The sequence below is a fragment of the Pelobates fuscus genome, chromosome 2, assembly GCF_036172605.1.
Source record: "Pelobates fuscus isolate aPelFus1 chromosome 2, aPelFus1.pri, whole genome shotgun sequence".
NCBI lineage: Eukaryota > Metazoa > Chordata > Amphibia > Anura > Pelobatidae > Pelobates > Pelobates fuscus.
In genome coordinates this window covers 208,132,144-208,154,914 of record NC_086318.1, presented here as the reverse complement: position 1 = coordinate 208,154,914, position 22,771 = coordinate 208,132,144, and positions in this window count along the sequence as shown.

Below are 22,771 nucleotides of genomic sequence, written 5' to 3'. Positions count from 1 at the left end.
CTTTTTTGTTAAAAAGAGGGATGGTTCTTTAAGACCTTGCATTGACTACCGGGGTCTTAACAAGATAACCATCAGAAATGTTTATCCGATTCCCTTGATCACCGAGCTTTTTGACCGATTAAAAAGTTCTAAAATTTTCACTAAGTTAGACCTTAGAGGTGCTTATAATTTGGTGAGAATCCACGACGGTGACGAGTGGAAAACTGCATTCAATACTCGATATGGGCACTATGAGTATACTGTAATGCCTTTTGGTCTCTGCAATGCTCCGGCAGTATTTCAGGACCTTATTAATGAGGTTCTTAGGGAGTTTCAAGATGACTGTGTAATTGTATACCTTGATGATATTCTTATACATTCCAGGGATATTGAGACTCACCACAGACAAGTCAGGAGGGTTTTACACAAACTTCTTCAGCATGGCTTGTACTGCAAACTAGAGAAATGCAGCTTTGACCAATCCCAAACTACGTTTCTTGGTTATGTGATTTCTGGGGAAGGGTTTGAAATGGATCCGGAGAAGCTCCAATCCATATTAGACTGGCCTTTACCTCAGGGTCTCAAGGCTATCCAGAGATTCATTGGTTTCTCTAATTACTACAGACGTTTCATTAAGGGATACTCCTCTATCATTGCTCCCATCACCAACATGACCAAACAAGGGGCTGAGACTAAGAATTGGTCTACTGAAGCTCTTCGGGCTTTTGAGACACTCAAAGAGCTGTTTGCTTCCGCACCAATTTTAGTTCACCCTGATACTACTCTACCTTTCCTACTCGAAGTTGACGCTTCTGAGACAGGTATAGGTGCTGTTCTGTCCCAAAGGTTGGGGGTAGATAAACCATTACATCCTTGTGGATACTTTTCCAAAAAATTGTCCGGTACTGAAAGCAGATATGACATTGGTGACAGGGAACTACTAGCGGTTATAATGGCCTTGAAGGAGTGGAGACATTTATTGGAGGGTACTTTGCATCCTGTTACTATTTTGACAGATCATAAAAACTTATCCTATATTGGGGAGGCTAAACGACTATCATCTAGACAGGTTCGTTGGTCCATATTTCTCACTCACTTCAACTACGTACTCACATATAGGCCAGGTTCTAAGAATTCTAAAGCCGACGCCTTATCTCGCCAATATGAACCTGCTGCCGTATCTGAGCCGGTTTTGTCCTCTATAGTACCCAAGTGTAACATTATCGCTAACACTACTCTCAAAGTTCATTCCCCGCTACTTGATCAGATAAGGAACTTGCAGCATCTGGCACCTAGACTGACTCCGGCTTCCAGACTTTTCGTTCCTCCTGAACTTCAATTGGAGCTCTTACAGTGTCTTCACGAGAGTAAGGTGGCTGGTCATCCGGGTGTTCGCAAGACGTATTCTTTGATCTCCAAGGATTTCTGGTGGCCGTCGTTACGGAAGGATATTAAGGATTTTATCGGGGTTTGTGTGGTCTGTACTAAAACCAAACTACCGCATACGCTTCCTTGTGGCCTTCTACAACCGCTGGAGATTCCTGACAAACCTTGGTCCTGTGTGGCAATGGACTTTATTGTGGATCTGCCGGTTTCTAAAAAGCACACTGTTATCCTCACCGTAGTCGATAGGTTTACCAAGATGGCACATTTCGTACCTTTGCCTAAACTCCCGACTTCTCCTGAATTGGCGGAGGTCTTTGCCAAAGAGATTTTTCGTTTGCATGGGATTCCTTCGGAGATCACTTCTGATAGAGGCTCCCAATTTGTTTCACGTTTTTGGAGGTCGTTCTGTTCTCAATTAGGCATCAAATTGAATTTTTCGTCCGCCTATCATCCTCAGTCTAACGGAGCTGCTGAACGAACTAACCAGAAGATTGAGCAATACTTACGTTGTTTTGTTTCCGAACACCAGGACGATTGGGTCGGTTTGATTCCTTGGGCAGAGTTTGCGCACAACAATCTCGTTTGTGACTCCACGCATTCAAGTCCCTTCTTCATGAACTATGGCTTTCATCCATCCATTCTTCCCCCGGTTTCTCCTTCCCAAGGAGTGCCGTCGGTTGATGTCCATGTGGCCAATTTGAGGAAGTTGTGGGATCAGACTCGACAGATTCTTCTACACAATTCTGTACTGGTAAAGAAACATGCTGACAAACGTAGAAGGGCGGCTCCGAATTTTGTTCCGGGCGATAGAGTGTGGTTGAGCACTAGGAATATTCGTCTTAAAGTTCCTTCCATGAAATTCGCTCCTCGTTATATTGGTCCCTACAGGATCTTGACTCGAATTAACCCAGTGGCATATCGTCTAGCTCTTCCAGCTACTTTACGCATCCCGAACTCCTTTCACGTGTCATTGTTGAAACCTCTAATCTGTAACAGATTCTCCTCCACAATCGCCCCTCCGCGCCCTGTTCAGGTGGAGGGTCAGGAGGAATATGAGGTTAACTCCATTATTGATTCTCGTGTCTCCCGGGGACGAGTACAATATTTAGTTGACTGGAAGGGATATGGTCCTGAGGAGAGGAGTTGGGTACCACAAGAGGATGTTCATGCTCCTCGTCTTCGCAGGGCATTTCACTCCCGCTTTCCATCTCGCCCCGGCTCCTTCCGCCCGGTGGGCGTATCTGAGGGGGGGGGTACTGTCAGGGTACCTGGAGTCTCTACCTCTGAGAGAGGTAGAGACTTAGAAGGTTATCCGTCCGGACGCCATGTCTCCTCGGTCTCCCGCGGTTCACTCGGTCTTGCTAACGCCGGCCGCGAGGGAGTCACTTCCTTTTATAACAGAAGGACCGGAGGTAGACGTCATGACGCTAACCCGAAACATCCTGCCACTCAAATCTCGGGAGACGAATCAGGACTCGCCGGAGGCGTGTCCCCTCTCCCTAGCCAGGATACTTAACGCTGGTTCTCTCATTCTCTCATTGCCCTGTCGTGGTTCTAGTCCGCCTAGTCACACAGTGCTTTATTATTCACTTGTCTTTTGGTTCTGACCCGGCTTTGTTGTTTACTCTCCTGCCTTTCTGTTATCCTTGACCCGGCTTGTCTCTCGCTTACCTGTCCTCTGTTATCCTCGACCTCGGCTTGTCTCTGACCATTCTATTGTAGTTATACGTTAGTCCGGCCATTCTAAGGACCGGTATACGTATCAGCTGCTCTTTGTACTCTGCGTGTTGGATCCCTGACCCGATCCTGACACTGCGGTTTAGGACAGCGTAGTCATAACTGAAACATGGTCATACTGATATCACACCGCAACTTTCAGTGTAACCTATGATCGTAATAGGGTCTACCCTGAGAACATAATAGAGGTGCTGAAATGCCATAACTAAATATACCATGTACCTGCTGAGTCCAATTACCTGAGGGTAGACGTACAGGACACAATTGCCAGGAGTATAGGCTGAGACCTGTGGAATGCAGTAGTGTCTGTACTGACCCAAGACCATGAAGGTTACTATACTGATGGATAATTTACTCTGTGTCTCTGGCCTTATGGACCACTGAGATATCGTCCTAGTTGTATGAGCAGTTCTTTGTGAACTCCTGGGAGGCAATGAGAAATGTCATGAGATTGACGTCATTGCACTCCAGGATGTCCTTCTTGAGGTTGCTGGCACCATATGGGTTGTGGAAATGACTTAAAACCTTAAGATGATGGCGTATTAGTATTACTGGGTTGGGAATTTGAAGGGGCCGGAATATTGGTTCCGCGTGGTTCTGGTGTCGCGACTGGACAGCTACGGGCTTCTAGTCTTTATAGTCTATTGTGAACTACCCCCTGGATGTTACTACAGAGTTGATCATGTATGCAGGTTGGCATTGCTTGTGCCCTATGTGCCTACCCCCGCGTCTGAACTGTAAATAGTTCTGCTTTGCGGGCCATGATTCGTGGGATGGTCCATGTTCTAATTGAAAAAGAACTGCCTCTGACCCTTTTACGTGTAGGGGTGGCTGTCCTAGTTGGAGTACTTGGACTAGAAATCTTATCTCCTTCTTCTGGAACTTGGGACATAGTGAAATATATATATATTTAGGAATCATGAGTTGCTCTTGAGGGTATATACCGTTGTTTTAACTAGTCCTGAAGTGGCAAAACTATTCATTAGACTGGTCACAGGTGAGTCCCTACTAGTTGCCAAGTGCTGGATTGGCTCTAAATATGGTTGGCACAAGGGGATAATCTGCTGGATGTGGTTTTATGAGAAATGAGTAATTAATCTGAGGAGGGTTTGTGACAAGTGATGCCCTTGCTATGCAACATGCGAGGCGTCTAGGTATGATTTGGCCCGAGTGGCGCATTACCTCTTTCTTAGAGGATGGGTGTTGGCCTCGCAGGACCTCTAACTCTATGGCCGAAGGTGCCTGTGGGAAGTACCTAGGTGGCCATACCAATTCGTCTGTGGATTAACTCCTTCACCAACTCTAGTTTAACGAAGCGGGTGCAATGTATCTGTAAGACAATGTATGCTAGGTTAGTTCTGCAGTATTTTAAAATCCTGCCAAGGAGGGAGGCCTAAACCAGAATGATGGATGACAGAATGGAAGGAATTGGGAACATGTGAGTATGAAATGACACTCCACCTAACGAACCTGCCCCATAACCGCAGCGTTAGTTCCATGAGAACAAGCCACGCAGACCTTTAGATGAGGTATGAATGGTTTGTCATGTATACTGTAGTTCTGACGAGCCAAGTACGTCTAAGCTTGGAGTATTGAGTCTGTAACACTAGTCAGCATCAGGTTATATGGTGGACAAGTGTCTGATCAGTACCGATTGTTTGCAAATTCTTGCTGACATGCTAACATGTAGCAATAAAACATGAACAACTATAATGTATGGCCGTTGCAGAAATGACTGTGACAGACAACAGTACGTATAAAGTGTCCATAAGTGTACGTTCTGTGATTTGTCATGCCATGGCTGAGAGTGCGGAGAGTGGTACTCTGCCAGACTGAGATGGTATGTACGAATACTGGGCACATACCTGGTAATAGAGGGAAATACTCCCCACCATTTATAAAATACCTGTGAATAAGCCTTACTGGCCTCCATAAGTGGACTGCAGTAAATATATATATAAATATATAACTATTATTGTGATGTCATAACACTTGTGCCCCATATTCCCCTTTTTATAAGCCATACTTGTGAACATACATGTTCTGTGCCAGGGATTATATCACTCACTTATGTGTTATTGTGTGCTGTGAGTGATAGTATTTGTGCTGGCCTTGCGCTTTCCGTTTACGATTTGGTTGCGCTTTACGACCGGAAGATAGACAGACGCCGTCTGAGGAGGGAGCGCGTGGCTAGCAGGACTCCAATCCGGTGAGTGGCTACCCATGTCAGCTGTGCATGGGGGGGAGCCGGCGAAGTTGGTATGTAAAGTCCCAGTGCCACGTTGTCGGGGGTGGAGGGGAGTCGGCGAAGCTGGTATGTGAAATGCCAGTGCCCCTGTTGTTGGGGGCGGGGACAGACCTGTAGGTGCTCTCCATGCTCCTGGCAATACCGTGGGGGGAGGGGGTACCGTGCAATGCTGGAGACCCCGGGGGTATGTTGGATACCTACTAAGCGATACAGACGGTGTACAGTGTACCCATCTGTACTCACTGTTAAGCGCGGTAAACAGCCGTTCGTTCTGGGCGGCAGCTAGGCCGACAGCCTGAGTTCCGACCGGTGGGAATCCAGAGGAGCCTTCCAGTGTGTGCTCCTGTTCTCAGGTAGGCGTTCAGCAGTATGAGTCCCAAGCAGTAGTCAGCTCGTCTGACCAATCACCAAAAGTACGTCTGGCCCAGTAGCCAAAAGTACGTCTGGCTCAGTAGATAAGTTAGGTAGGAGGGGGAGTCCCTTTTAAAGGGACATAGCCCCTCCCACAACTTCAGCCCCCCAGTCCAATATATAACCAAAACAAGGATAAACATACTCAAGGATATATATAAAAACTAAAGAATTATGCACACTCAAGTACTAAAAGGAAACAACTGTAGCGGTACTTACCCTCTCCAGGGGCCGGGCGAGGTCCTCCTTCTCCGCCACACATGGTCCTGCAACTAACGGGGAGGCATGCACTGACCGCGAGAAGCGGCCACGTGACGCGCCTGGTACTGGGAGCGCGCCCGCCATGCGCGGCGCGCATTTAAAGGGACAGCGGAAGCAAAAAATAAAAAAGGTCTCCCATTGGCCCATGTCATTCCACATTCCCCATACTCTCACATTTTGGGGGCATGGATATGACAAGGGCCAATCAAATTAATCTAATAGGTATTTAAACTCACCTTTCCCTTAGCTCCCTGCCCTATCGTGGTGTCTGATTCCGTTCCCTTTAGTGCTTGCTTTGTTCAGTAGTGTTTTTTTCATGCTTGACCTTGGCTTTGTACCTGACTCCATTTTTATCTTTATCCCTGCTTTGTCTTGTTCGCCGGTTTCCTCTCCTGTGTACCAGTCCTTGGCTAGTTCTAGTTTACGCTGTCTCTCTGTTCCCTTGACCTCGGCTCGTTCTTGACTCTGTCTTTTCCTGTCCTCGTCAATTCCGGCCATTCTAAGGCCCGGTAAGACGTATCTTGTTTTCTTGCCTCTAGTTGGACTATTCTTGCGTGTTGGGGTATATTACAGTGACAACAACAAAAATTCAGGCTAACAAACATTGCAGAGCTGCTCCATCCTATGTTGTGGGGGATAAGGTTTGGCTTTCTACTCGTAATATCCGCCTTCGTGTGCCTTCTATGAAGCTGGCTCCCCGTTTTATCGGTCCTTTTCGTGTCTTGCATAAAGTTAATCCTATCTCTTATGCCTTGGATCTTCCCAGTAACCTGCATATTCCTAACGTCTTTCACACCTCCTTGTTGAAGCCGCTCCCGTGTAACCGTTATACCCAATATGTTCCTCCTCCTCCTCCTGTTTCTGTGGAGGGTCATGAGGAATTTGAAGTGGCTGCCGTGCTTGACTCTCGTTTTCTCCGGGGTCGCCTCCAGTACCTGGTGCATTGGAAGGGATATGGGCCGGAGGAACGCAGTTGGATCTCCGCTGACGCTGTTCACGCTCCTTGCCTTCTGCGCTCCTTCCATTCTCATTTTTCTGCCAGGCCGGACCCTCCCCGCATGGTTGGCGTGTCTTCGGGGGGGGGTCAGTAGGTAAGTTAGGTAGGAGGGGGACTCCCTTTTAAAGGGACATAGCCCCTCCCACAACTTCAGCCCCCCAGTCCAATATATAACCAAAACAAGGATAAACATACTCAAGGATATATATAAAAACTAAAGAATTATGCACACTCAAGTACTAAAAGGAAACAACTGTAGCGGTACTTGCCCTCTCCAGGGGCCGGGCGAGGTCCTCCTTCTCCACCGCACACGGTCCTGCAACTGACAGGGAGGCATGCACTGACCGCAAGAATCGGCCACGTGACGCGCCTGGTACTGGGAGCGCGCCGCGCATAGCGGGCGCGCATTTAAAAGGACAGTGGGAGCAAAAAATAAAAAAGATCTCCCATTGGCCAATGTCATTCCACATTCCCCATACTCTCACGTTTTGGGGGCGTGGATATGACAAGGGCAAATCAAATTAATCTAATAGGTATTTATACTCACCTTTCCCTTAGCTCCCTGCCCTATCGTGGTTTCTGATTTAGTTCCCTTTAGTGCTTGCTTCGTTCAGTAGTGGTTTTTTCGTGCTTGACCTTGGATTTGTACCTGACTCCGTTTTTCTCTTGATCCCTGCTTTGTCTTGTTCGGCGGTTTCCTCTCCTGTGTACCAGCCCTTGGCTAGTTCTAGTTTACGCTGTCTCTCTGTTCCCTTGACCTCGGCTCGTTCTTGACTCTGTTTTTTCCTGTCCTCGTCAAGTCCGGCCATTCTAAGGCCCGGTAAGACGTATCTTGTTTTCTTGCAAGTTGGACTATTCTTTCGTGTTGGGGTATATTACCATGTGTTGGGGTATATTACCGTGATAGGGCCCTCCTTCTTTGATACAAAGAAGAAACCAGCCCCTGCCGGAGAAGAGGATCTCCTTATGAATCCCTTTTGTAAAGATTCTTTAATATATTCCTCCATAATAAGATTTTCTTGAGGAGACAAAGGATACAGTCTCCCTTTGGGAGGTATAGCACCAGGCAGCAGATTAATAGCACAGTCGTAGGGTCTGTGAGCTGGCAACTTTTCAGCCTCCCTTTTATCGAAAACAGACTTAAGAGATATGTACTGAGGAGGTATAACAGTAGACACAGGAGGAATAATAGGAACATTAATAGAATTCAAAGGGGTGATTTTAACAATACAAGACTCTTGGCAAGCATCACTCCAAGATACTATTTGTCCTGACTCCCAGTCAATAGTGGGATTATGAGAACGCAACCAAGGATACCCTTAATCACGGAATTATTTGACAGGCTTAAACAAGCTACTGTGTTTACTAAACTGGACCTTAGGGGTGCTTACAACTCATACGTATCAAAAAGGATCATAAATGGAAGACCGCATTCAATACCAGGAGTGGTCATTACGAATATACAGTGATGCCCTTTGGTCTTTGTAACGCCCAAGCAGTGTTTCAAGAATTTATTAATGATGTCCTACGAGAGTACATACACACATTCATAATCGTGTACTTGGACGACATATTAATATATTCACCTGATTTACATACTCATCACATGCATGTTAAATTAGTTTTGAAAACTCTTCTTGTTAACGGTCTATATTGTAAACTCGAAAAATGTTCATTTGTTCAATCCGAAGTCCAATTCTTGGGTTATATAATCTCTGCTAAGGGTTTTCGTATGGATCCCAAGAAACTTTCTGCTATCATGGAATGACCTCTACCTCAGGGTTTGAAAGCCATTCAGCATTTTCTTGGTTTTTCGAATTATTATAGGCGCTTTATTAAAGGGTCTTCTGCCATTGTAGCACCTATAACCCGAATGACTAAAAAGGATGGTAATACTCATGTCTGGACACCGGAAGTGCTTGAGGCTTTTGAATTTCTTAAAACTACATTCACTTGTGCTCCTATTTTACAGCATCCTGTCCCTTCTTTGCCTTTATTCTTGAAGTTGATGCTTCAGATATTGGGGTGGGTGCAGTGGTGTATCCTGGTTTTGTGCTCCCCTAGACAGGACAAAACTCAGGCTCCCCGTGCTACCCCCACCCAACCTTTCCCCCCGCCCCGCATTCTAAATACACACACACACATTAACTGACAGATACGCATCTAACAGAAATACACACTAGCTAACAGAAACACACACTCGCTAACAGACACACTCACACTCAGTAACAGACAAACACACTCACTAACAGACACACAGTCAGACACACACACACACTCACTAACAGACACACACTCACAGGCAAACACACTAACAGAAACACACTAACAGACACACACACACTAACAGAAACACACTAACAGACACACACTAACAGACACAGACACACACACACTAACAGACACAGACACACACTAACAGACACAGACACACACTAACAGACACAGACACACACTAACAGACACACACTAACAGACACACACTAACAGACACACAGTCAGAAACACACACTAACAGACACAGACACACACTAACAGACACAGACACACCCACTAACAGACACAGACACACACACACACTAACACACACACACACTAACACACACACACTCACCCACATTAACACGTTTTTTAAAATGTATTTAACCCCCCCCCCAGCCTCCTTACCTTTGGGAATGCTGGGTGGGGGGTGTCTCTTCCTCCCTGGTGGTCCAGTGGCTGCTGGGTGAGCGGCACTGGTGGGTGGCTGGCGAGGGAGCACTTCCTCTGAGCTGTCTGCTCAGCTCCCTCGCGCGCCTCAGAGTGAGGCTGGGAGCCGGAATATGACGTCATATTCCGGCTCCCAGCCTCACTCTGCGGTGCGCGAGGGAGCTGAGCAGACAGCTCAGAGGAAGTGCTCCCTCGCCAGCCGCCCACCAGCGCCGCCCGACCGTGCGGCATGTCTGTTAGCCGCAAGGCTAACAAGACATTTAATTGGGCATTTGGGGGTGGCTTTTTTTGCTGCCCCTTGGAAAATGCCGCCCAAGGCAAATGCCTTGTTTGCTTTGTTTGTGGTTTATTTTCCAAGCAGATGTCTAAAGCCGAAAAGAATTATGACATAGGCAATCGGGAACTCCTTGCCATTATTTTAGCACTTAAGGAATGGAGGCATCTTTTGGAAGGAACTAAGGATCCTATCCTCATACTTACAGATCATAAAAACCTTTCCTACCTTAGTGAAGCCAAGAGATTGTCATCTAGACAGGCCAGGTAGTCTCTATTTTTATCTCGTTTCAATTATATCATCACCTACAGACCGGGTGATCGTAACACTAAAGCTGACGCTCTGTCCAGACAGTTCGAAACAACCGACAAACAAGAGCTTGATGATAACCCTGTCATTCCCCCGGACAGGATCATCGCTACTACTGGTCTTTCTATTTCTTCGTCCATCTTGCAAGTCATACAAGCTAAACAAAATGTTGCACCTAGAGAGAAACCTGCTGATAAATTGTTTGTCGATCTTCCTGAAAGACAGGAAATCATGTCATTCTATCATGACACCAGAACCGCTGGTCACCCTGGTATCGCTAAAACCTTTACAGCAGTGTCTAGATATTTCTGGTGTGCCTCCTTGCGCAAGGACGTCACCGATTACGTACGGGCATGTGTTTCTTGTGCCAGTATGAAGTGTTCACATAGAGTTCCTTGTGAGTTGTTGCATCCGTTACCCATACCCGAAAAGCCTTGGTCTAATATGTCCATGGATTTTATTGTTGAGTTGCCCCCTTCTAATGGTAAAACAGTCATCCTGATGATCCTGGATAGATTTTCTAAGATGGCTCATTTTGTCTCTCTTGTCAAATTACCCTCATCTAAGGAACTCGCCTCTATCTTTGCCAGGGATGTGTTTAGGTTACACGGTATACCAGAGTCTATTGTGTCTGATAGGGGTAGCCAGTTTATTTCTAGATTCTGGAAGGCCGTTTGTTCAGAGATGGGTATTTCTCTCTCATTTTCCTCAGCTTACCACCCCCAGTCCAATGGAACGTGCCAACCAATCACTAGAGCAGTATTTTCGCTGTTTCGTATCCCACCATCAGAACAATTGGGCTGACATGCTTCCTTGGGCTGAGTTTGCTCGTAATAACGCTACTCATGAATCTTCCGGTAATAGCCCTTTCTATGTTGTTTATGGTCGGCATCCTGTGGTTCTTCCATCTGCATTCACCTTGCGGGGCATGCCAGTTTTGGATGAGCATTTGGCCAGTTTGCGTACTACCTGGGAGCAGGTTTAGCGTTCTTTGGTGGATTCTGCTGCTCGAATGAAGGGAGGGGAGTAATCAGAATGGGAGATTGTAAGAGTTGTCTGCAGAGAGGAGCCACAACTGATGATCATTACTGAGTAATTATATTTAAGCAGGAACATGGGTGTGTGGGAAGAAAGTAAGTGTGTTGCCAGGTTTGTTTGGAGAGATTGAGGCTATAAAAGAATATATTAGAAGGTGTCCTTTCTTGCCTTGACTACTGTAATCTGCTTCTCAGTGGTCTTACATGCTCGCAACTTGCGCCGTTACAGTCCATAATGAATGCGGCAGGGAGGCTCATCATCCTGTCCACTCGCACCTCCCAGGCCTCTCCTTTTTGTCAGTCCCTACATTGGCTTCCTGTAAGATATAGGGCTCAATTTAATATTCTGTTTTTTGCTTTCAAATCTCTACATAATGCTGCTCCCACCTATCTATCCTCACTAATACACAAGTATGTCCCGTCAAGGCCCTTACGCTCTGCTAAAGACTTACGTCTATCTTCTGTCTGTACTCCCACCTCTGATGCTCAGCTTTAAGACTTCTCCAGGGCTGCACTGTTCCTGTGGAACTCACTTCCCTCCTCTGTTAGATGCTCACCCAGTCTCCACTCCTTCAAAAAAATCATTAAAAACCCACTTCTTCATAAAAGCGTATCGATTAAACTGTTAGTAGCTCCCGACTGATTCCTCTTCTGCAACTGTCACTAGTCTAATACTATCCTTACCTTTTGTGTCACTTTACCCCACTCCCTCTAGCATATAAGCTCATTAAGCAGGTCCCTCAACCCCTCTGTTCCTGTGTGTCCAACTTGTCTGGTTACAACTACATGTCTGTTGGTCCAACCACTGTAAAGCGCTACAGAATTTGTCGGAGCTATATAAATAACAACATAATAATAATAATAATAATAATTATAATAACACTTATTGTAATGATTATCCATCACATGGACAGCTCCTCTTCATTTAACGACTTCTGCTTGTTTCTTTTTCAAATTCACAATATGTAATGGCTTTTATAGAATACCAGGGAATTCATCTCATTTCTCAAGTGACTTTTCTTTTTCTTTTTTCTTTAAATGGCAATGCATACAGTTATCTAACACAAAGCTATGTTGATGAAAGACCAATGGTTTGTCATAGGTAAATCCTTTCCAGATAAATTACTCTTTTATTTACTGATAAAATATATTGTGATAATTAAAATGCAATTAGTCACAGTGGCAATGAAACATTGTCACTGTCTTTGAACGTAGGGATTCATTTATTCATGGTATCAGTAAATCGTTGCCATTAATTTCACTAATGCTTGTTGCTTTAAACTCTTGGCTGTCACAGAGCTTACATGCAACAATTATTAGAATGTTTTAAATATGTTATAGGAGAATATTGTATACAGTATGTGTAATATATATATATTTTTATTATTATTTATTTTTTGTAAATAACTTTTTATTCAAAGTTTTACCGTCATAAAAATGTAAATTCAGCAGTAAAAAAACAATAAAAATGTAATATCAGGTATAATACAATGTTTATTAGAGATTGTGTATTAGTGAATTGTCACAGATAAGCAACATCTGACTTGAGGGAATCCATGCTCCAATGATCGAGTAAAAACTGAGACCAAGAAAGAAAAAGAAGTAGGTGTCATTCAGATTCAAACAGTCATGATTAGCAATGTTAAGTGGAATTAATGACATGTTGGACTTTGAAGGCAGAAGAGAAGATAAATAGAGACACAGGAAGACAATTCCAGGCAAAGGCTCTTATATATTATCTAGAGCAGGGGTTCACAAGCCAGTCCTCAAGTGCCCCCTAGCAGTCCAGGATTTAGGCATTACCCTGTTGTGTCTAAAGTGTTTTTTTTTTTTTTCCCAAAACACCTTCCAGGACTATTAGGGGGTACATTTTGCTGAATTGCTTAATGTGCAAAGAGTGTGTCCTCATTTTCCATTTTACAGAAACGTGCAGATTTCCTATTTTAATATTTCTTTCTTTAGATTTATAATAAAAAAAAGAAAGACATAGATCAAATATATGCATTGAATCAAACTATTACACTTACATGTCTATTATATTGCAAATATAGCCTAGAACTTTCTTATCTGTGTATACTCCGCAGTATTAACACAGTGTTCCTTCATATCATAAAAGGTTAATGTCAACACATAAACTACTACACATACTAACTTTAAATATACAATGGCACAGAGTATGCAATAACAAACACAATTGTGCGTAATGAGTGGGCTATCTTTGATATTCACTTTGATATTCACTTCAAAGAAAGAAAGAGACGTTAGGGGATGGATATCAGATTGGATATTTTAAAATGCACCTTTTCCCTACCTGGTAATATTTTCCATAATTAAGTTGTGCAGAATAATATCCCCTTTACATTTGGGCTTGGTGGTTCATCTGATTAATTTTTGATCTTTATTATATCATTTTGAGACCAATTTGTAGCTATGAGAATCTTTACTGCTTGAAGTCCCTGTAAAAAAAAATCCTTAATATTTCTGGATAACATTTCTAATTCCATATGGTATAGAGCTCTTTGAATCGTAGGTGGAATTATGATATTGATTACACTAGAAAGAATACCAAAAATATCAGTCCATACCTTTTTAACCTTACTACAGCTCCACCATATATGTTGGTAGGTACCTACTACCTCATTGCATCTCCAACACTCTCTCACATCAAGATTAAATTTAGCCATTGGCGCCGGAACCAGGTACAATCGCATCATAATTTTTTTCATATTTAAACAATGAGTAATTTTATTATCTCCGACTAAGCTAATTATCCATTCTTCTAGATTTAAACGGTATTCCAGTTCCCTTTGCCAACTCTCATAAGGTTTTAAATTGAATGTTTCACCCATATCTTCTAATATTCTATACCATCTTGCCATCTCTTTTTTCACAAACGCATTATTCAAAAGATTTAGAATATTATGGGCTATTTTATTTCTATTGCTATTATATATATATGAGACTTTAACCTCTTAAGGACCGTGGATGTATGAGGTCCGTCCGACAAAAAATGGGCCTTAAGGGCCGCAGACGTACCTCATACGTCCGCTGTAAATTTGAGTGCTGGAAGCGATCGTGATCACTTCCACCTGCTCTAAGAGGAATTACAAGATGCCTAGATATCAAGGCATCGTGGAATACCCCCCACACTTCCAGGCTCCTGAGTGATAGCTCCACATGGATCGATCACTTCCGGGATGCCGCTCGTGGCACCCGGCAGTGTGGAACAGAGCATCGGAAGCCTTCAGGCAGGCTTCCGATGCTCTGCCTGTACCAAGTACCTTAAGGGGTTGAGGCACTCAGTAATAGTAAAAAATTAAAAATAATAATAATAATAAATGATTTTTTTTTTAAAAAATATCCCATACCCTCCCTCCCTCTCTCCTCTCACCACCGTTCCCCCGCCAGCAATCGGTCATCTTCTGAGGGGGACTGTCTGGGCTGAGCCCAGACAGTCTGCCCTCTGCTCTGTAGGACCCCCAGGGGCCATGTGATTGCTCTAAAGGAGCGGTCACATGGCAACCATAGGTGTCCACAGTGCTGCCAGCAGAGGGACTGTCTGAACTGACAGGCAATCCCCCTGTTGGTGGAAAAGTAAAAAAAAAATATATATATATATATATATATATATATATATCATCATACTTAGTGTATTTTTTTTATTAATATATAAACATTAACATAAAAATACACTTAGAGTAAAATTACACATGTGTATATATATATATATATATATATATATATATATATATATTTATATTTATATCAAAACACACTTACAATATAAAATTATATTGTTATACATAGAATACGTATCTACTTCACCTCCTACTGTGGTTTTTGCCCTGTTTTTGTCCATTCATTTCATTTTATTTTTTGTTCACTCACTTCCCGTTTGTACATATTCCTCACTTAGTATTTTTTTAGTTTGAGTCAGTCATCTTTTCTGCCTCAGTTATCCATTATTGTGGCAGCAGTGACTAATGATCTAGTAACTATAAGTGTGTGTTTGTAGATTTATTATTTTTTTTTTTTTTATTCTTTATTTTTGTTGAGGCATATGATTATGGGGGTACAGAAAAAAGAGAGGGAGACGTTCAAGAGCTGCACAAAACAGGGTCGACATAACATATTTGTAGATTTATTTAATAAAGGATTTTACCGATTTTCTTCTACATTACACAGGGACCTTTTCTCTCTTTTTCTGTGCACTGTTATGTTGACACTGGATGCTGTGGAGGCCGCCTATATCCTGAAGGAATAACCAGAATAGTTAGAGGGGTTAAGGCCTAGCTGAGTTATCAAGTACTTGACACATTGCATAAGGATTGAGCCGTGTGGAGAGAACAATGGCTGTGAACAGAGGCGGCTCTCTAATTAGGTGGTTTAGGCGGCCGCCTAAGGCCTCACGCTGGCTGGGGCCTCGCAGCCGCCTAAACCGCCTCTAGGCAGACTGTGTTGGGTCCTCGGTCACTGACTGAGGACCCTACACCAGGAGGGGGCCCGGCGGCTTTACCCCCTCTGCATTACCCCCCCACTATCACCCACCCTCACCACCTTCAGCATTACCCCCCACCATCACCCCCCTTCCTCAGCATCACCCCCACTCACTATCACAACCCCGTCCACCCTCAGCATTACCCCCCTCCCTCAGAATCACCACCCTCCCTCAGCATCACCCCCCTCCCTCAGCATCACCCCCCTCACTATCATCCCCCCTCACCACCCTCAGCATTACCCCCTCCCTCACCATCACCCCCTCCCTCAGCATTACCCCCCTCACCATCACTCCCTCCCTCAACATCACCCACCTCAGCATCACCCCCTCTCACCTCTCTCAGCGTTACCCCCTCCCTCAGCATCACCACCTCCACTATCACCCCCGCTCACCTCCCTCAGCATTACTCCCCTTACCATCACCCCCTCCTTCAGCATAACCCCCCTCAATATCACCCCACCTCATCATTACCCCTCACCATCACCGCCTGCATCAGCATTACCTCCTCACCATCACCTCTCCCTCAGCAACACCCCCTTCATCATCACCCCCCTCCCTCCCCATAACCACCCCCCTCACCATCAACCCCACTCCCTCACTATCACCCCCTCACCACCCTGAGCATCACCCCTCACCATCAGCCCCTCCCTCAACATCATCCCCCTCACCATCAACCCCCCTCTCTCACCATCAATGCTCCTCCCTCACCATCAACGCCCCTCCCTCACCATCTTCCCCCTCCCACAACATCTGCCCCCTCACCATCAACGCCCCTCCCTCACCATCTTCCCCCTCCCACAACATCTGCCCCCTCACCATCAACGCCCCTCCCTCACCATCTTCCCCCTCCCACAACATCTGCCCCCTCACCATCAACCCCCCTCCCTCACCATCAACACTCCTCCCTCACCATCACCCCCCTCACTCACCATCAGCCCCCCTCCCTCAACATCTGCCCCCTCCCTCTAACATCACCCCCTCTCTATTATTTTCACTTTTTTGTAAGTGGGGCCTCATGTTTTAGTTTGACCTATGGCCTCATAAAGTCTGGAGCCGCCTCTGGCTGTGAAGGTTGTAAGTTGGGGTTCTGAAGATAGGAGTCTAGAACAGCTACCGGGCACCATTTATTGAGGGTAGGGTAGTAAGCTATTTCTACAGGTAGGGCATGTTGACTTGTTTTAGTGTGTGGTAGAGCCAGTATGTAATGGTCCGTGTGTTTGTGTATGTGAGATCATCTAAGGCAGGGGTTTGCCTCTGACAGAGGTTCTTTTCCTACAGCACCGAAACGCGCGTCAGGCATTTTTCTGTTTTCTTATTTTAAGGGCACTTAACACTTGACACGGCACACTAAGTTTGCCTCACATGGACTCTTTTGTTTAACTTACCACTATGTTTCATTCTCTTTGCTCCTCTGCTGTCTAGTTAGCTTACCAGGGAGAGGCTTTGTAAATTATTTTCACTGCTAGATTTTCAAGCAGTATACCTTTACATCTATACCCTCTACCCTGTTTAACCTCTTGACAGCTGGATACTCCGATGACCTAACCACAGATATACCATTAAGCTATTCACATAACTTCTAGAGAGACCAACCTTTGATGTCTTTATTATCTATTATTATTATTTTTTCCTTTTGACTCTCTCTCTAGATATGTAACAATTTATTACTAATTACAGTATGTTACAACATCTCTATATAAATATATTTTCAATAGAGTGTTTCCTTTGATACCTTTAAGGAATACTTGAGAAGTCTGTATAGAATTCTTTAATATCTATACGGGGTATCCTTCCATTATTTAGGATACTAAAGGAATATCCCTTTATTATTTCCTTCTTTTTGCAGTATATTAGATATTACCATACAGATAGTGTTCTTGATATCTATAGAGTTGGACACAATAAAGCTCACATAATAAGATACCTGACACTATAACTATATCTACATAATATCTAAATACTTTATATGTACATTGGGGCAATTTTAGAATTTATTGAATTTTCTTTCTCTATTATTTCTTAATTATTATTTCATCTCCATTAAGACCCAACAGAGATAACTAGATAATTCATGTACTGCAAGAATCTATATTTATGTATATATAAATATATCAAATATTCAATCATTATTGGGCTACTTCATATTCCCAGGATACACAGCGGGTCACATCTGTTTTTTGACAAAATTTTCCGTTCGCAAATGGCGAACGCGAACTTCCGCAAATGTTCGCGAACGGGCGAACCCGGCTAACCGCCATAGACTTCAATAGGCAGGCAAATGTTAAAACCCACAGGGACTCTTTCTGGCCACAATAGTGATGGAAAAGTTGTTTCTAGGGGATTAACACCTGGACTGTGGCATGCCGGAGGGGGATCCATGGCAAAACTCCCATGGAAAATCACCTAACATTCCTAAATTGTTTGGAATAACGTGCTTTAAAACATCAGGTATGATGTTGTATCGATCAGGTAGTGTAAGGGTTACGCCCGCTTCACAGTGACAGACCAAACTCCCCGTTTAATGCACGGCAAACAACCGCAAACAGTCCATTTGCACAACCGCAAACTCCTCATTTGCACAAGGTTGGATACCAAGCTAGCCATGTCCCGTTCCTTGTCCTCACTGATGTCATTGAAGGTCTCTTCCTCCACCCAGCCACGTACAACACCAAGGGTCCCCGAAAGGTGACAACAAGTCCCCTGTATTTTTTTTTTAACTGTGCACTACTGTTACACCAGATATGAGTTGCACTGGTGTGACACTGTGCCCTGGCAGGCCCTGAAACGCACACGTGTGAAGGAAACTGACTGCTATTATATTACAGTCAAAAAAGTTTTTGTTTTTTTAAATGCAAGCTATTGTGCCCCCAAAATGTTCGTGTGTGGGGGTGCTGGAATGACGTGGGCCAATGGGAGCCTGAATCAACTTTTTGCTCCCACTGCCCCTTTAACCCCTTAAGGACCAAACTTCTGGAATAAAAGGGAATCATGACATGTCACACATGTCATGTGTCCTTAAGGGGTTAAGAGCGAGCTCGTGACTCGAGCCGTGCTCCTGGTGCCAGGCGGGCCACGTGACCGATCACTGCGGTCTGTGCATGCGGCTAAGTCAGAAGAGGAGATCAAGCCGCATGCGGCGCGTGTGGAGGCAGGAGTGATCCAGCCACGCACGGCTCAAGCTTAGGAGCCAGGTCGGTCCCAGGTTACTTGCAATGGGGGGGATAATGTATAATAAACACAGGTTACTGGTTGTGGTGGCTAATGTATAATAAACATAGGTTACTGACTATGGGAGGATAATGTATAATAAACACAGGTTACTGGCTTTGGGGAATAATGTATAATAAACACAGGTTACTGGCTATGGGTGGATAATGTATAATAAACACAGGTTACTGGCTATGGGGGTAATGTATAATAAACACAGGTTACTGGCTATGGAAGATAATGTATAATAAACACAAACACAAAAAAAATAAAAAATAAAATAAAAAAGAATGCAGCTTCAGAATTAATCTAAATTGTATGCTGTCTAGGAGGCGGGAGGGTCTGGGACGGAGGGTCTGCTGCTGATTGGCTGGAATGTGTCTGCTGACTGTGAGGTACAGGGTTAAAGTTTACTCAATGATGACGAATAGGGGCGGACCGAACATCGCATATGTTCGCCGTCCGTGGCGAACGCGAAAACACACTATGTTCGCCAGGAACTATTCGCCAGCAAACCGTTCGGGACATCACTAGTGATTGTCAAATGGTAATCTTTGTGGAGTACGGGGGGGGAGAAGGAAAGGATTTCTGAATGCATCTGAGTATGTTTTTGATCTGGTAGGATGACATGAAGCTATGGTTGTTAGGCCACAGGGTTAGCATATGATATTGAATGCCTGTTAGATATAATTTTATGGTGTAGTTGGATAATTTAAGTCTGAGGTGGCAAAACTTAGTAGTGATGTCATGACGAAAGGATGAGAAATGTTGTGTTCCAAAAGGAATCTTTTAAATAACACAAAAGCTCTATTATATGTTCTGCGAGTGTTAGCCGAGAGTGCCAGTTGTGATAAATCCCGGCTGTGTTGAAAAAGTATATCTGATCCATTATTAGATTCTGAAGCGAGGGGGCAGCTGTGGCTGCTTGAGCGGCTGTGGGTAGAGCTTGGAATTTAAATGCCTGGAATTTAAACCGAGATAAATTGTCAGCTGCAATATTACAAACACCTGGTACATGAAAACACACTAAGAAAAATTGGTGACATGCCGCTAACAATGTTAGTTTCCTGAAAAATGGCCTTTGTTAATAATCTGGCATGTGGCCTGGTTGTCTGAGAAGCAACAAACCGACAACCCAGACCATAAATGACCCCAAACCACAGCAGCCACCACAATTGGATAAATCTCAAAAAGTGCTGAGGTAATAGAAAAAACCTTTCAAATTCTGGACTTCCGCAGGCCAGCTACCCCAACGCCATTCGTTCCCATAGATTGCTGCAAAACCTGTGGTAGACACCGCGTCTGACCAAATGGTTGGTGAAATCTCAGACAACCCTGGGAGGAACATGCTTTTACCTTCCAAGTGGTTAAGAAATTCTGCCACATAAGTAGGTCTGCCGTGGTTTGGTCATCCAGGTTCAGTCTATGTTCGTCATTATAAAAGTGACAAAAGAATCTGGAGATAAAAGCACGGTCTTGTGGAATGATGTGCATAGCAAAATTTAAGGAACATAATAGGGATTGTAACTCTTTGCAATTGCATGAACTTAGAAGGAGATAGTGATTAATGCAAGTGAAACATAGAAACATAGAATGTGACGGCAGATAAGAACCATTCGGCCCATTTAGTCTGCCCAATTTTCTAAATACTTTCATTAGTCTCTGGCCTTATCTTATAGTTAGGATAGCCTTATGCCTATCCCACGCATGCTTAAACTCCTTTACTGTGTTAAAGTGAGTATGTTCCTTATCTTGTCCTGTAGTAAGCTTGCCTGCATGGAAATAGAATCTAGTTGGATGCTTAGGAAGTTGATGATAGTGTCCGGGCCTTCTGTTTTCTTAGGCGATACTGGAATCCCTAAGTAGTCAAAAAGGCTAATGGCTTTCCTGAGGCTTCTTGGGGGAAAGGTATTTTCTTCGACCATAAAAAAGTAATCTAAATAAAGTATAATTGTGGGCCATCTGGATATGTTTAGTAATAACCCGCATAGAGTCTCTGCAAACATGGCAAATATTTTAGGGCCACTTTTTGACCCAAAAGTTAAGCTTGAAAAAAAATAGCTGCCTTCCCATTTAATTCCATGTAGGTGCCAAAGTGTTGGATGGATTGGTAGTTGTTTAAAAGCGTTAACTATATCAGTCTTGCTTAACCAAGCGCCTACCCAGTGGTGGATCCAGAGCCTGATCTCGGGAGGGGCACTTATAGATTATTTAAAAAAAAATAATAATCCTGGCACAATAACTACTACAGCTCAGTGTAGTAGTTATGGTGCCAGTAGTGCCAGGATCCCACCCCAGAGTAAGTAGTCATACCGTTTAAGAACAGTTTGACAACTTACCTGGGGTCTGCTGGGATATAGGGCATAGGAGAAGTGGTGTGTGTTAGGGGTGAAGTGTGTGTGAAAGGTGCAGTGTGTTTGTGAGCGGTGAAGTTAGTGTGAGTGCGTAAGGGCGGCAGTGTGTGTGTGAGGGTGGCAGTGTGTGTACGGGGGCACTGTATGTCTGTGTGGAGCAGTGTGTGTATGGGGGGGGGCACTATGGGGCAGTGTGTGTATGGGGGGGTCATGTGTGTGTGGGGGGAAATGTGTGTATGGGGGGCAGCAGTGTGTGTAGGGCACTGTATGTGTCTGTGTGTGTATGGGTGTGCAGTGTGTGCAGGACAGTATGTGTATGGGGCAGTGTGTGTAGTGTGTGTATGGGGGCAGTGTTTGTGGGGCAGTGTGTGTAAGGGGACAGTGTTTGTGGGGCTGTGTGTGTATGGGGACAGTGTTTGTGGAGCAGTATGTGTATGGGGACAGTGTTTGTGGGGCAGTGTGTGTATGGGGACAGTGTTTGTGGGGCAGTGTGTGTATGGGGGCAGTGTGTGTATGGGGACAGTGTGTGTATGGGGACAGTGTGTGTATGGGGACAGTGTGTGTATGGGGACAGTGTGTGTATGGGGACAGTGTGTGTATGGGGCAGTGTGTGTAGTGTGTGTATGGGGGCAGTGTGTATGGGGCAGTGTTTGTGGGGCAGTGTGTGTATGGGGACAGTGTTTGTGAGGCAATGTGTGTATGGGGACAATGTTTGGGGGGCAGTGTGTGTATGGGGGCAGTGTGTGTAGGTGGGGGCAGTGTTTGTGTATGGGGGCAGTGTTTGTGTATGGGGTCAGTGTGTGTAGGTGGGGTCAGTGTGTGTAGGTGGGGGCAGTGTTTGTGTATGGGGGCAGTGTGTGTATGGGGTCAGTGTGTGTAAGGGGTAAGTGTGTGTAGTGTGCGTATGTGGGGCAGTGTTTGTATGTGGGGCAGTGTGTGTATGGCGGGGGGAAGGAGGGAGGGAAGGGAGGCTTTTTAATAAATAAAAAAAAAAATTGTATATAATATATTTATGTCCCCCCTCCCTTCTTACCTTTATTGAGGACGAGGGGGGACATTTCTGGATCCCTGGTGGTCCCAGTGGGATTCCCTGGTGGTTCCAGTGGTTCCAGTGAACTCTAGCCCGCGCTCCAGGGCTAGAGTTCACTTTCGCGAGATTTGGAGCGTTGCCGTGGTAACCGCGGCAACGCTCCAAATATCGCGAGAGGAGGACCCGGAGGAGCTGCGGGCTGAGCTCCCGGGTCCTCTCTCCTCCCTCTCCCTCCCCTGCCGGCTGTCAGCACAGTGCCTGCGGATCTGGGAGGGAGATCACTGATCACCCTCCCCGGTCCGCAGGCACATTGCAGGGCTGGCGCTTGGGCAAT